Source organism: Carcharodon carcharias, chromosome 7 (genome assembly GCF_017639515.1).
Source record: "Carcharodon carcharias isolate sCarCar2 chromosome 7, sCarCar2.pri, whole genome shotgun sequence".
NCBI lineage: Eukaryota > Metazoa > Chordata > Chondrichthyes > Lamniformes > Lamnidae > Carcharodon > Carcharodon carcharias.
The window spans coordinates 66,717,388-66,733,216 of record NC_054473.1 but is presented as its reverse complement, the minus strand read 5'-3'; the positions used below and the strand labels follow the sequence as shown (position 1 = coordinate 66,733,216).

The 15,829-nt window shown below is 39.6% G+C and overlaps 1 long non-coding RNA gene across 1 annotated transcript in view; it reads right to left on the bottom strand.

Moving 5' to 3' along the window:
* LOC121279756 overlaps window positions 1–14,497 on the bottom strand; it is a 61,131-nt gene extending 46,634 nt beyond the window's left edge. The window contains exon 1 of the long non-coding RNA XR_005943487.1: window positions 14,387–14,497. This is a non-coding gene — a long non-coding RNA (uncharacterized LOC121279756). The remainder of the gene's footprint in view (window positions 1–14,386) is intronic.
* Between the last annotated feature and the right edge of the window lie 1,332 nt (window positions 14,498–15,829).

Genomic DNA, 15,829 nt, shown 5'->3' with positions numbered 1-15,829 from the left:
ACTTTGGTTTACAAAAGGTAAGTCCAAGTTAAGTTACTGGATTTGGTGGATAAATTACAATTGGGGTTACCTGCAGGGGCTAGGAAAGTAGATATAATTGAAGGTATAGCACAGCATTTAAAAAAAAAATCATTCATGCGGCGTGGGCTACGCTGGCTGGGCCAGCATTGATTACCCATCCCTAGTTGCCCTTGAGAAGGCAGTGGTGAGCTTCCTTCTTGAACCGCTGCAGTCCATGTGGTGTAGGTACACACACAGTGCAGTTAGGAAATTTAAAGTTGGAAATAATACCTGACACTAGTCACAGCTAGAGGTAGTGAGACTTCAGTTAGAAATGAAGAGGCTTGAATTTGAACAGGAAAGGAACTGAGAAAACTTGGTTTGGAGGCAAACGAAAAGGTAAAATAATTGGAAATGAAAAAATTGGGACTAGTGGCAGCAGAAAAAGGGAAATAGACAGATTATTTTAAAAATAAATAGAAACATGAACACTTGATCTCCAGAGGGAAAAGTTAGTAATGGAAGAGAGAATTAAGGAAAGAGACAGAGAATATCGACTTAAAAGGCTGGAGGTTAAAAAAGAGACCTCAAACTCTGAGGAAAGTTCTGATGATGAAAAAACTTTTAACCTAAAACCTTGGTGGGGGGGGGGGGGGGGGCGATTTTTAAATTTGTACAAGCTCTTCCAAAGTTCAAGGAAAAAGATGTTGAACCATTTTTATTTCATTTGAGAAGATAGCTAAACAGATGAAATGGCCAAAGAAAAATTGGACATTGTTGTTACAATCCAGTTGGCGGGTAGAGCACAAGAATTATGATGTGGTAAAAATGGCTATTTGGAGTACATACAAGTTGGTTCCTGAGGCATACAGGTAGATATTTAGGAAGAGGAGGAAACAGCCTGGGCAAACCTATGTTGAGTATGAGAGAGTAAATAAAAGTAATTTTGACTGGTGGATATGGGCATTGAAGATAGAGGCAACATATGTAGCTCTTAGGGAAGTAATTTGTTTGGAAGAATTTAAAGATTCAATTCCTTCGGTCGTGAGAACTCATGTGGACGAACAGAGGGTTCAACTGGTAAGACAAGCAGCAGAGATAGCTGATGATTATGAGTTAGTTCATAGAGCTAAACCTCTTCTTTCGTCACCCTTTCAAATCGGAAAAGGATAGAAAGCGGGAAGGTGAAAGGAAGGTGGGAATCAGGGAAAAGACTGAGTAGGTGGAAATTCCCACAAAGTTTTTTCTCAGAATAAAAAGGAAGGTGCTGAAGGTAGAAGAGTAATTCGAAAATTGAGGTGTTTTCATTGTACTAAAGTTTGGCACACATAGTCAGTGTGCTGAAAATTGCAGGGACAATCTGTTGGAACTATTGGGGTACAGAAATGTTCTGGAAGCAAAAATACTATAGGTTATGAGGTTCAGGCATAGGAAAAACCAGTGGTTTGTGTACAGCTAAAACAGGAAGAATCAGTGATAGGTAAACAAGTGGCAATGTGTTCACAGTTTACCCAAGAGAATTTTGGGGAGCAGATTGCAGAAATGCTCAGAGATTTTGTATGTGAAGGGAAAGTCTTTCCATGTGTACAGGGTGGAGTAGGTAAAGATGTTACAATTTTAAGAGACACAGGGGCTAGTCAATCCTTAATGTTTTGGGATAGTGACATTTGTTGTTCAGAGGGGGTATTGCTGCAACAGGAATAAGTGGGGTTCATGGAGATGCTAAACTTATTCCATCGTGGAAGGTAAGTTTCAAGAGTAAGTGGAAAACAGCCGAAGTGATTGTAAGAGTAGTGGAAAAAATTCCCATTGCAGGGGTTCAATTTATTCTGGGTAATGATATAACTGGGATCACAGATGTGGGTAATGCCTATGGTAGTTGAGCGGCCTGTAGAGTTGTCTTCATCAGAAGTGTTACAAAGAGAGAGCATCCTGGATTGTTTACAGATTGTGTGATAATAGGTTGAAACGAAAAACTGGAAGGACAGGCAGTTCAGTGGCAGGAAGAAGGTGTTAAAATCCAATTAGCTGACACTGTTTGACAACATTGTTCAGGAAAACAGAGCAGAGAACAATTCAGCTGAAGTGTTTAACTCAAGGAGGTTACTGGAGTTACAGGAAAAAAATTGCAAATACAACATTTATGTCAGACAGTTTACTCAGAAACAGAGGCAAAATGTATTCCAGAATGTTATTAACTTAAGGGTAATATGTTAATGAGAAAATGGAGGCTGTATCATGTTTCAGGAAATGAAAGCTGGAGGGAAATACATCAGATTGTTATTCCATTAGGGTAGGGGAAATTAGATTCTGAGGGTAGCTTATTAGCTCATGAAATTCCAATGGGGTGGGAGACTATTTAGGAATTAGAAAGACACAGACAAAGATACAGAAATATTTTTATTGGCCTGGATTGCATAAGGATGTAGTCAAATTCTGTATAAAATGTCACACATGTCAGGTGATAGGGAAACTACAAGCAGTGATTAAACCAGCACCTTTAATTCTAAATCCAGCATTTGAAGAACATTTTACTAGGGTCATGCTTGATTGTATAGATTTCTCTCTATGACTAAAAGTGGAAATCAGTATTTAGTGACAATAATGGGTGCATCTACCAGATTTCCTAAAGCAATACCTTTGAGAAACATTTCAACAAAGAAGATTGTGCAAGGGTTTACTAATTTTTTTTTTACAAGGTATTGTTTGTCTAAGGAAATACAACCAGATCAGGGTTCAAATTTTATGTCACAGCTGTTTAAGGAATAAAATAGTTTGGAGATAAAACAATTTAAGTCAACAGCTTATTATCCTGAGTCACAAGGAGTTTGGAAAGATGGCATCAAGCTCTAAAACATAAGAGCAAACAGTCAGGATTATCCACAGGATTCGGGTGGGGAATTCCATTCTTGTTATTTGCTATTAGAGTCGCTTCTAATGCATCAACTGGTTTTAATCCTTTTGAACTAGTCTATGGTCATGAGTTAAGGGGAACACTGTAATTGATTTTTAATAAATTGATGGGTCAAAATTCAGAAACTACTTGCCTGGATTATGTATCAAACTTCAGAGAGAAATTAGATGGAGCATGAGAGTTGGCTAGGGAACCTTTAAAGATATCACAGCAAGTGATGAAAGTGAAAGTTGACAGGAAGGCTACAGCTCGGAATTTTGTTGCAAGAGAGAAAGTTAGTTCTGTTACCAGCACTGGGCGACTCATTAAAGGCAAGGTTTTGTGGGCCTTAGAGGATTGAAAAGAAATTGAGTGAAGTAAATTATTTAACAAATACTCCTGATAGAACAATAAAGCAAAGGATGTGTCCTATAAATATACTTTAAAATTACTTTGACAAGGAAGAGGACCAAAAGGAGGTGTTAGTGGTAGTAGTTAAAAAGAAAGAAGTAGAAATGCAGGATTCTGAAATTGATTTTCCTCTCATCAAATTGAATAATGAGGGGGCTTAAACTTGAAAATTCAAATGTAATGTTGAGTTACCTTCCAGACAAGTGTCAAAGTGATTTGGAAAAGCTATTGCAGTCATACAAAGCTAATTGTGGAAATAAGTTGGGGAGGACCAATTTAGCTATACATGATGTGTCAGTAGAAGTTGCATCTTCGGTAAGGCAACAACCTTATAGATTAAATCTGGCAAAATTATCACAAGTACAGAAAGAAACCGTCTTCATGCTTCAAAATGATATCACTGAATCTACTGCAGTAACTGGAGTTCACCTATTGTACTGGTACCGAAACCAGATGGAACACAAATACTGTGTGTGGAGTATCGAAAGGTGAATGCAGTGACCACAGCAGATTCATATCCTATACCATGGTTGGAGGCTTGCATTGAGAACGTGGGATAATCAAAATTTATCACAAACATTGACTTGCTTTCAGAGACAGCAAAGGAGATATTGGCTTTTGTGATGCCAAATGGACTATATCAGTTTTAAGTCATGCCATTTGGTATGAAGAATGCACTTGTGACATTTCAAAGACTGGTGAACAAAGTAATTGCAGGTCTAAGCAATTGTGCTGTTTATATTGATGACTTAATAGTTTTCAGTCAGACATGGTATGAGCATTTACAACATCTGGAATAATTATTTATTCGATTACAAGAAGCTAATTGGTGATGAACTTGGCTAAAAGTGAATTCGCAAAAGCACAAGTTATGCACCTAGGCCATACCAATGGACAGGGGAAGGTGGCTCCGAGAGATGTGAAAGTCAAAGCTATTGTGGATTTCCCAGTGCCTACAACAAAATGAGAAGTTTGAGATTTCTGGACATGGGTTGGTTTTATTGGAAATTGCTACCAAATTTTAGCAGTATGGTTGCTCCACTGACTGAATTATTAAAAAAGAACAAGCAGTTCAATGGGCACAGGAGTGTCAGAAGTCATTTGATAGTTTGAAAACTGTATTAACTACAACATCAGTTTTGACAGTACCCAAATACGCAAAGCAATTTAAGTTGCACATTGACGCAAGCGATATAGGCATTGAGGCCGTGCTGTTACAAGAGCATGACACTGGAATTGAAAAACCGATAAAGGTATTTTTCACAGAAGTTAAATGCACAACAGAGAAGATATTCAACAATCGAAAAGGAGATGTTGGATCTTTGCATTGCAGCATTTTGAAATCTACGTAGCAAACAATTTGTCAGAAACAATTGTTTATACAGACCACAATCCTTTAAAGTTTCTGGACAAATTGAGACAGAACTGCAAAGCCATTCAGTTGGAGTTTATTACTGCAAATTATTTATGCTGTAGATTATACGTTTTGCTGGATGAGACAATCCGATTGCAGATGCTTTATCAAGAGTTAGAAGCTTAAAGGGAAAATTGGACATTTAAATATCTGGACTTTGAACTGGAATGATTTCTGTTGATGCAAAGGATTTGTGATTATGTTAATGCATGCATCTGGTAATATAATAGTGTAAGTAAGTGGATAAGTATGGGGATAGTATAAGAAGGGTTAATAAAAATGAAGCTGTCTTTTTAAATTATGATGATTCATTATTCAATACGGAGGAGGATGTCAAGAAGATATAATAATTCTCATTGTGTTATTGGAATTTACTGTAAAATAGAGTAATTTGGGATGCATCTATATGTGTCTGTATGTGAGAGATTTCATTGAATTAAAGGCAGCTAATCTGGGTGCATTTATCTAAGAAGAGAGATTAGGTTTGAAATGTTAATTAGATAAACATGGGTAGGTTTAGAAACATAGGTGTCAAGGGAACATTTGCACTTTGAAATAAACCAGACTAGATTGTTTTCAAAGGAGGGGTGAAATGTGTCACCTAGCCAGGTGAAGTTTAGAAACCATGTGTTTATTTTTCCCAAAGATTACTGGTAAAACTTAGTGCTATGAGAGGGTTTTAGTATCAGGGAGATAAAGTCCAAAGACATAGTGAAACAACGGGTATTTGCATTTAAAGAGAAAGATATGTATAAAGAAGGAGCAAGGGCTGTGTGTTGGGGAAGGCATTTTTAAGATCTTACAAGTGTGTGATAAAGCCTTCAGCATCTATGCCTGAAGCTGCTGTTTTCAAAGGACTGCAGTTAAGAAAACTCACTTGGAAGTCGACTTGTTCAGGGTATCATGTTTCTTTGCCTGGGTCTCTTAAAATCTGTGTGTCTTACGGTTGCTTTAATGAAAACGTAACTGGGAGTTAGATTGATTAGGGGATTTAGAAATTATCATACTAGTAAGTTATAGATCTATGTATTTAAAGTCATTTCTTCTATCAATACATGTTTAATCTAGTTTAGTAAAAACCTGTAAAATTTGGTGGTCTTATTACTACTGAATTCAGGACACACATTTCAAAATTTGTACACATTGCAAAACAAGTTGTGGTAGTTGTTTCAAATTTCCATTTGGGATTTGAACAACTCAGTATTTACCATCGGCAGTGCCATAACAGGAAGTTAAGACCAGAAGCTGTATGGCTGGTAGACACAAAGAAGACAAAAACAGAATTACCTGGAAAAACTCAGCAGGTCTGGCAGCATCGGCGGAGAAGAAAAGAGTTGACGTTTCGAGTCCTCATGACCCTTCGACAGAACTCGAAGGGTCATGAGGACTCGAAACGTCAACTCTTTTCTTCTCCGCCGATGCTGCCAGACCTGCTGAGTTTTTCCAGGTAATTCTGTTTTTGTTTTGGATTTCCAGCATCCGCAGTTTTTTTGTTTTTATTTAGACACAAAGAAGAGTTGGAGGCAGGAGGTGATCAATATACAGATGTAGGCAAAAATTGCTGCTGTAGCAGGATATGGTTATGAAGCTCCTAGTATGTTTAGGAGCAAGAGCTTTCTACAAAATGGTCAGTTTTCTATTCACAGTAAGAAAAATAGAATTCCAGAAGCCCTTGGTAAAGCGATGTACAACTGAGTGGAAAAGGACCGAATCCAAAAAGTGGTATGTGTAATGCAGGCATGCAAAAGAACTGAGAGATTATGTCAGAGGACCTGATCATGGACCAGGTATTGTTGGTTGGTTGGTTGGTTGAAAAGGAACTCTGGAATACTACACGCTCAATACAGATGTGGCCTGAATGAGAGAGGGTTTGTAGACATGTACCTTGTTGAGGTTAGCTATATCCATGTGCCTTAGATGGAATACAGCTGCCAGTGAATGTGAACTGAGGACTGGAATGATTGAATGGAAAAGGGAACAATCCTCCATACCAAGGACCAAGTTAGAAAGACTGAGATTGAATATAGTGCCACATTTGTGTAGGGAATGATGCAGCAACTTGTGATTGTATTAGGGAGTATATTTGTTGTAAAGTTTAATGTGATTTTACCTTTTTATTTGAAGTTTCATTTGCCTGTTAATTTCAATGTAATTTGCATTGCTTCTGGTTCGTGTTGTAAAAACAAAATGTGAAATCTTGGTTATTTGATCATTTGGTGGTGAGGAGGGGTTGGTTGTGGGGTTATGCAGTAAATTCAGTTATTTTGGTTTACAGTTTCTCCACAGAGATCATAACAAAATTGGGGTTCAAGCCTGAAATATGAACCTAGAGACTGAAACTGGTTCACTGGAACTTTCCCACATTTAAACAGGCAAGATTTCATGTTTGTTTTTGCTATGTTATACTGGGAAATCAACATGAGTATATTTTGAGGCTGAAGCCTTTGTTGAAGGTGAGGATCTGACCCAGACAAGAAACAGTTAAGAGATGATTTACAGGCTGTAGGAATTAATGTAAGATCAGGAGCTAAGGGGGACAGGATCCTTGAAGAATTGGCTAGGCATCTGGGGCTTGAGGAAGAAAGAACCAATTCTGTTAGTGATTGAATACAACTGGCCAAATAGAAAGAAGAAATAGATCTAAGAAAGACTTACAAAGAGAGAAATTAGCAAGGGTGGAAAGAGATGAGAAGTGATAGGGAAAGAGGGAGAGAGATGAAAAAAACTCAATGAAGCATGAATTCCGATTATACAGAGTTTGAGAACGAGAATGGGCTAAACCTAAGTGGAATTTGCCAGGGAAAAGGAATTGGCATTCAATAGGTAGTGTAGGTCGATGAAAGTAAAACTGACTATAATAACCTTATGGAGATGATAGTGAAGGAATTCAAAAATAGTGTACCTTTAAGGAAAAGACTCACTTGGAAGACCACACAGTCTCTTAAATAAGAGAAGCCTTGGTAATGGCAGAGGATTATGAATTAGCTTATAAGTTGATTAGGACAGGCTCCATTTTGGAACCTTCCAGAGAAATTGGAATGAGAGGAAGGTCAAGGATGAGCAGAGGTCAGGCCTTGCTGAGAAATGGGAGAGGAGGTAATGACCCAGCCCCTTCTCGGGTTATTAGAAGTGAAGCTTTGGAGGACAGGTTTAGTTCAAGGGGACTGAGATGCTATGTTTGTTACAAGAAAAGGCATGTGAAGGCCGAATGCTAGAAGTTGAAAACCAATCCTGTCACATTTTTCCAGTGAAGGGACATTCCCCCAGGTGATAATATCCTGACTGATAAAGTTGACCATCAGGAAGTCCCTCCCACATTCACAAATGATGAATTGGGTGATGGAAAGTTATAGTGATTTTCTTGCTCAAGGATAAAGTGTCCCCATGTTTATCTGATGAGTGAGGGAAATTTGATTATTATCCTGAGAAATACAGGATCAGCACAGTCACTGATGTTGGCAGATGACACGAAGTTCTCTCCAAAAGGTTCACTGAATAAAATGGTATTGATGTAAATTGTTTATGTTTCTTGTATAAGGTTAATTTAAAATATGGTTTAGTTACTCCTCTCCATTTGAGTTTTCCAGATATGATTACCCACCAGCAGGGCATACTTTGACAAACCCTTTCTCCCTCTGCTCACCTCAGTTCTGACAGCATAGATTTCCAGGGGCTCTTTCGTCTGACCCCTTGAATAAACTCCTTTAAACAGTCTAGTCAGCTCTGGTAAAACTGCCTCTTTTTTTCTCCATAGAGAGATTGTGTCTTCTCTTACCAAGAGATTTTTCTGTGAATGCGTCTTCTTCTTCTACCCTGAATCCCAGTTGTAACCTAACTCTCAGTCAGTTGCCTGTCTAACTTTTCTTGAGTTAACTCTCATTTCCATAGCAACCTGAGTCACATGTGCACTTCTCAGAAGTGATCTCAAACTAGCAATTCTGGTTATAAATTTCTTTCCCAGAACTTAGTTTCATGCTGAGAATAAAAGGCCTTCACAAAAAGAAATTACAGGCTTTTTGCAAAGAACAAGGTTCATCAACGGTAAAACTGAAAGGAATTATTTAAAAAGAATGAGAGAATTAGAAATAACTTACAGAAAGTGTCACAAACATGAGTGCGATCAATCTGTAATTTCACCAGCTGCCCAAACATATACTGAATGGCTAAAAAATGACTTTTTGAAGTGACTAAAGATGGCTGCCCACAAGTCATCTGACATCTGGTATTGCCAGTGACCAGCTTCTGGAAGGTTCCAGTGTGGAATTACAAACAATTCAAATTCTGCAACTTGAACTGAGACAGAGAAAACTGCTTTAAAATGCACTGCCGCATTCCACGATGAGCCCTCTAGAGAGAGACAATTCCTATAATCCAGATACTCATAACTGTCTAAGGAAGAGGCATGAAAATGTAAAGTGCTGGACATTGAAGCAATGGATGCCACAGACAGAGCTACCCAAACCCCATGGAAATACACGATAGGTGAAGTATTACAAAGTGGGCCATAGCCACTACAGAAAGAGTTTTGCAAGTGACAGAGTGTCAAGAGAGTTTTTTGAACCAAGGAAACAGACTTAAAGCTGCATTCTCTACCTTTTGGAAAAAGCCTGTGTCACCTGGTTCAAGAAGTCAATGTTAACAGAAACCTACTGGCAAACCAAGATTTCATAATGACTGCAAGATATTCTACAACTGACTGCATCCAAGAAACCAGCTAACTTAAATTGAACACAACATTTAAAATTTACACCTCAGAGACAGTCAAAGGACACTTAACCAAATGTTCTTTTACCTTGTGTTATTGGACTCCAACTCCGCTTACCTTGGAGAAGTGTGCGTGGGCCCAAAGATGGCCTAGGGGCCAAATGCATGATGTCCTATTTTTATTATTTTTTTCCCAGGTTAATTAGCAATTAATAAATTTGCTTTTTTTTCTCCACTCAAAATCTTGTTTGATTGGCTCCTTATTGCTCACAGCTTATATAGTTAAATACATTCTGATTTGGAAAAGCCTTTTTTTCATGAAAAAGAAACTTAAAATGTTTTTTTCCGACCAACTCTTCTTCTCACCTGGTTGTAACAAAGGTACTGGTAGAGATGGAGTCAATGAAATTGTACAGTTATGTTAATAGTAGAAGGAAGGTCAAAGAACAAGTGCATTCATTAAAGCATCAATTGGGGGAAACTGTTGCATGGTGTAGTGGTATTGTCGCTGGACTAGTAATCCAGAGGTAATGCTTTGGGGACCCAGCTTCAAATCCTGCCATGGTAGAATTTGAATTTAATAAAAATTTGGAATTAAAAGTATAATGATGATAAATGGACCATTGTTGATTGTTGTAAAAACCCATCTGGTTTACTAACGGAAGAAAATCTGTCGTCCTGACCTAGTCTGGCCTACAGGTGACTCCAGACCCACAGCAATGTGGTTGACTCTTATATGCTCTCTGAATTGGCCTAGCAAACAAGCAACTCAGTTGTATCAAACCATAAAAAAAGGAATGAAAGCGGACGGACAACCTGGCTTCAACCTAAGCATCTGAAACAACAATGGCATTCTCGGCCCTGTCAACCCTGCAAAATCCTCCTCCCTAATATCTGGGAGCTAGTGCCAAAATTGGGAGAGCTGATTCACAGACTAATCAAGCAACAGCCTGACACAGAGTCATAACTTAAAGATAATGTCCCAGACACTACCATCACCATTCCTGGGTAGGTCCTGTCCCACCAGTATGACAGACCAAGCAGAAGTGGTGGCACAGTGGCATACAGTCAGAAGGGAGTTGCCCTGGGAGTCCTCAACATGGACTCTGACACCATGAAGTTCATGGCATCAGGTCAAACATGGACAAGGAAACCTCCTGTTGATTACCACGTACCGCCCTCCCTCAGCTGATGAATCAGTGCTCCTCTGTTGAACATCACTTGGAAAAAGCACTGAGGGTGTCAAGGGCACAGAATGTACTCTGGGTGGGGGACTTCAATGTCCATCACCAAGAGTGGCTCAGTAGCACCCCTACTGGCCGAGTCCTAAATGTCATAGCTGCTAGACTGGGTCTGCGGCACATGGTGAGGGAACCAACAGGAAAAACCTCCTTGACCTCATCCTCATCAACCCGCCTGCCGCAGATGCATCTGTCCATGACAGTATCGGTAGCAGTGACTACCGCACAGTCGCTGTGGAGACGAATTCCCACCTTCACAATGAGGATGCTGTGCTAAATGGGACAGATTTCAAACAGATCTCACAACTCAAGACTGAGCATTCATAAAGCGCTGTGGGCCATCAGCAGCAGCAGAATTACACTCGAACACAACCTGCAACTTTATGGCCTGACATATCCCCCACTCTACCATTACCATCAAGCCAGGAGATCAACCCTGGTTCAATGAAGAGGGCATGCCTAAAGTTGAGGTGTCAACCTGGTGAAGCTATAAAACAGGACTACTTGCAGGCCAAACAGCATAAGCAGCAAGTGATAGACTGAGCTAAGTGACCCCACATACAATGGATCAGATCTAAGCTCTGCAGCCCTGCCACATCCAGTTGTGAATGGTGGTGGACAATTAAACAACTCACTGGAGGAGGAGGCTCCACAAATATCCCCATCCTCAATGATGGGGGAGCCCAGCACTTCAGTGCAAAAGATAAGGCTGAAGTCTTTGCTACCATATTCAGCCAGAACTGCCGAGGGGATGATCCATCTCAGCCTTCTCCGGAGGTCCCCAGCATCACAGATGCCAGTCTTCAGTCAATTCAATTAACTCCATGTGATATCAAGAATGGCTGAAGGCATTGGATACTGCAAAGGCTATGGGCCCTGACAATATGCCAGCAATAGTACTGAAGTCTTGTGCCCTAGCCAAGCTATTCCAGTACAGCTACAACACTGGCATCTACCCAGCTATGTGGAAATTTGACCAGATATACTCTGTACACAAAAAGCAGTTTAAATCCAACCTGGCCATTTCCACTACAAGTTTAGCATCAGTGAATGAAAGATTTAAGTGTAAATCTGATATCAGAGCCTGACCTGGAGAGAGAGGACTAACACTACTTCAGTGTAACAGTACATGGGGAGTAATTTTCAATGTAACCAGTTGTCCTGTAAGTTGATGGAGCAAATTGCTTGTCAGATTTCAAAGGACCAAAAATAATGTCAATTCTAAAATGGACAGGAGATCCACCTCACCAGATAACCAGCCAGGAAATGGAAATGATCCCACTTGCAGCATTAATTCAGTTTGGTGTAAAACTTGGTATTCAAGAATTATTCCAAGGATGAGGGATTACAATTAAGTGGATAAAGTGAAAAAAACTAGGGTAGCTTCCTTCAGAACAGAAAAGGCAATTTGTAATTCAGTGCACTTTTGGGCCTTAATTTAAATATGAAGGGGCAAAGATTCTCCTCACCATGCCCTAGAAACCTTTAAATTTCTAACTTTGAGAGGCAGCCTTCTGGATATCTCTGCACAACCCTCTTCTAAACAGGATCGTTCCAGTTTCAGGCAGACAGGAGCCAGGGCAGGGTAAAAATGACTCTGCCTGGCTGGAATTTGCAATGGAGATACTAGCAGTTGTACTAATAGAACAATAGAATAGTACAGCACAGAATGAGTCTGCTCAGGCTCCCAAGTCTGCGCTGGATCGTTCAATGAGCAATCCAATTTGTCCCAATCCACGGCTCCTTCCCCAACTCCTTGCAATTTTCCTCAAGTATTTATCCAAATCTTTTTTGAAAACTATTCTTGAATCTGCATCCACCACCCTATCAGGCGGTACATTTCAAATCCTAACCACTGCATAAAAAAGGTTTTTACTCATGTCACGTGATTCCTTTTACCAATCAACTTACATCTGTGCCCTCTGGTTATTGATCCTTCAGCTATTGAAAACAGAATAAAGAGAAACTATCTAAACCATGATTTTAAATACCTCTATCATATCTCCTCTTTGCCTTTTCTGTTCTGAAGGAAGCTCCCCTAGTTTTCTTCACCTTATCTATTTAATTGTAATCTCTCATCCTTGGAGCAATTCTCATATTTTGTTTGGATCATCTCCAAAGCCTTCATGTGCTTCCTTAAGTGTGGTGTCCATAATTGGATACAATAGTCTATCTGCAGCAGTGTAAACCCATTGTATATTAGTGGATGAGGGTAATTCAATAAGTGCAGCTTACTTTGATTTTCAACCGGGCACTTGATTAAGCAAGACTATTGGGAACGGTTAAGGCTCATAAAATTCTTAGGAGAATTGAGATTTGGTTTAGCAGCAACAAGTGGAGATAAGTGAAAAATGCTCTGGGGGGGAAACAGTGATCAATGGCTTTCTATTGGAATCTGTGAGATCCCTGCTGTTTACAATAGTTTTGAATATGCTGTAGTAATATTAAACATAAACCTTTCTAGGCAGGTAATAGAGGTTGGTTATAGATGACACAGGCTAATTATATGGATAGGCTGAGATTATGTTGTTAATTACTTAGATAGATTTTAACGTGAACAAGCGTAGGGTAATTTGTATAGGGACACACAACAGGAAAATGTGCACAACATTAATACTGTAGAGTCAAAGGGTCCTCGACTGGAAAAAAAGCATAACCTTTAACCAGGCAAGAAAGGTTCTGATTCAAATTAATTAAGCACAAAAATTAACAACTCAGTACTTTAGCAGTGAGAAATCTTCAAATATATGATGCCAGTGATATTTTGAAGATAATTTATCACTATCTCTGGGAGACAGGGCAGTGATCTTATGCACTTAGTTGGGAGGAACCTGCCACATAAGATTTAATAGACCTGAAGCCTCAACAGCCCCTAAAGAGCTGTCAGTAGTAAAATTGGTTTCCAAGTGTGGTTGGAGTGGTGTACATAACTCTGTAATGGCTCCCTTCAGGGAACAGAGCTTGTATTGGCAGGTATCTACAGATCAGTCAAGATACAAAGCTCTAAAGCCGTACACGTGTGGTGGCATAAGCATGTTTTTGAATGTAGCATCTAAGATGCAAACACACCTGTACAGCAAATCTCCTTTTCCATCTAGATCTGCATGTAGAACAGAATGCGCACAGAATTACCAAAAATGCAAATTCCTTCTAGGGATACTACTTCCGGTTGGATATACTCTGAGAGGTTTCATTACATGTCTCCTTGCCTCCAATCATCCCACCTAGTCCAACAGCTTATCTTTGCCCCATGGTGTCTTTATGACTCATAAGTAAGTTTTCAAAGAAAATGAAAAAAAATCACTTTTTTTCAACCTAGATTTCCCGCCTTGTTTCTTCATTAGCTTTCAATTCCTGGAGATTCCAGGGCAATCCTGGCAGATTAGCAATCTCATTCCTTCCCTATTAATCGTGATTGAGCTGGATCAACCTGGAGCCTCGCTTTCTTTATTGACAATAAAAAGGGCCAGCTCCTTCTAATCAGCTACCTGTCTACTGCGCAAGAAACAAAATATTTGTTTGCTTTTTAAAAAAAGGTTCTAGGAACTTCTAGCAGGTTCGCCATCCATTGCTTCATGTGATAGAAGCGGGTGGGAGTCCAGGGTGTGGATAGCAGTGTCCATCTCAGCCACTGCTTGAGGGGAATTACGGAGCGTACATCAGGTTCAAGCCCATCGGGCTCTGCTCTTCCCCGCACATTTTTCTTTCTAAGGCAGCTCTTACCAGTAGTGTTCTGAACTCCATTTCCCTTCCAAACCAACAGAACGAAATTTCTTAGCGTCACTTCGGGATAGCTCGTGCTGCAATCGGTGGAAGGTGCGCGCACTCAGAGCCAATAGCTGCAAAGAAAACTCTTTGGGGACGGCAATTGCCCTTCATGCGTGAATTCTAACGCAGAGTTTGTATTCTTTGCTGTTGATAATCTGCGCAAGAATGTTTATTTTGGAACTGTTTTGTTAATTGTTAGTAAGACACCTAATTTAAGAGAAATGCAGACTATTTTTCTGTTCACTTTTTTCGGGGGGTAGGGAGGAGGGTCGTGTTTTCGACAGTCTTCGAATTTAATTCTTTTGTTAATTTTAATAGCTTCTGTTAATAGTTCCTCATGTATAGATTTTCAACCTGGATTTAATAATTCTCGGGGCGGCGGGGTGATTGGCGAGAGGGAAGTCCCTCTCATACACACTTTGAATTTATTGTTTTGGTGTTGATGGACAGAAAGCACGTGAACGTTAAGATTGACGTCTAGAGGTAATGGAACGGTGCCCCAGAGGGAAGTAAATTGATGGGGAGAATCTTTAATAGCCATTGAACAATTGATGGACAGAAAACGATTTAGTCATAACCGCTGTCAGCGGATGGCAGATGTGGAGTTCAGTGTTTTGTATACATTGTTTATGAATGCTTTGCAAAAGATGAGTAGGCCATTCAGCCCTTCGAGCCTGTCCTGCCACTCAGATCGTGACTGATTTGTAACAACTCTATTTGCCTGCATTGGTCCATTAATCTTAGTTTTGAAATCCCATCTTCAACTATTTACTGGGGGAGAAAGTTCTAAGTTTCCAGTACGTTTTGTAGGAAGAAGTGATTATTGACATCACCCCTGCATGGCCTAACTTTAAGCTTAAGATTGTAGCTTTGCTTTGGATTCTCCCATCAAAAAAAAACGAATTCTTCCCTCATCTCTACCCTACCACCTTTTTAACCATCTTAAACACCACAATTAGATCACCTTAATCTGTGATTATGGAAGGAAGTACAAGTCAATGCTATTTGTCTTCATAATTTAACACTTTCAGCCCCCGGAGTTGCTCTGCTGAATCTGTGCTCACCCCATTCAAGACCAGTGTATCCTCATTGAGGTGTGATACCCATATTTGAGTGCAGTGCTCCAAATTGGGTCTAACCAGAGCTTTATCTAACTGTAACAAACTATCGCAAATAGTAACTTGATAAAACTTGCACAGTTGAAATGTGCATCCTGTGCAGTAAAGCCATATCTCAAGGTAGATGACATAGTTTCTACGTCATTGTGAGCTGCATCTGGAGTTGGAGAGCTTCTTAAAATACTTCCTTTGATTTATATGCACCATTGGTTGATTATGGATGTTGTACTGCTTGGCATCAAGACTGATTCAATGAATTTGCGACTTTATACTGTTTTAT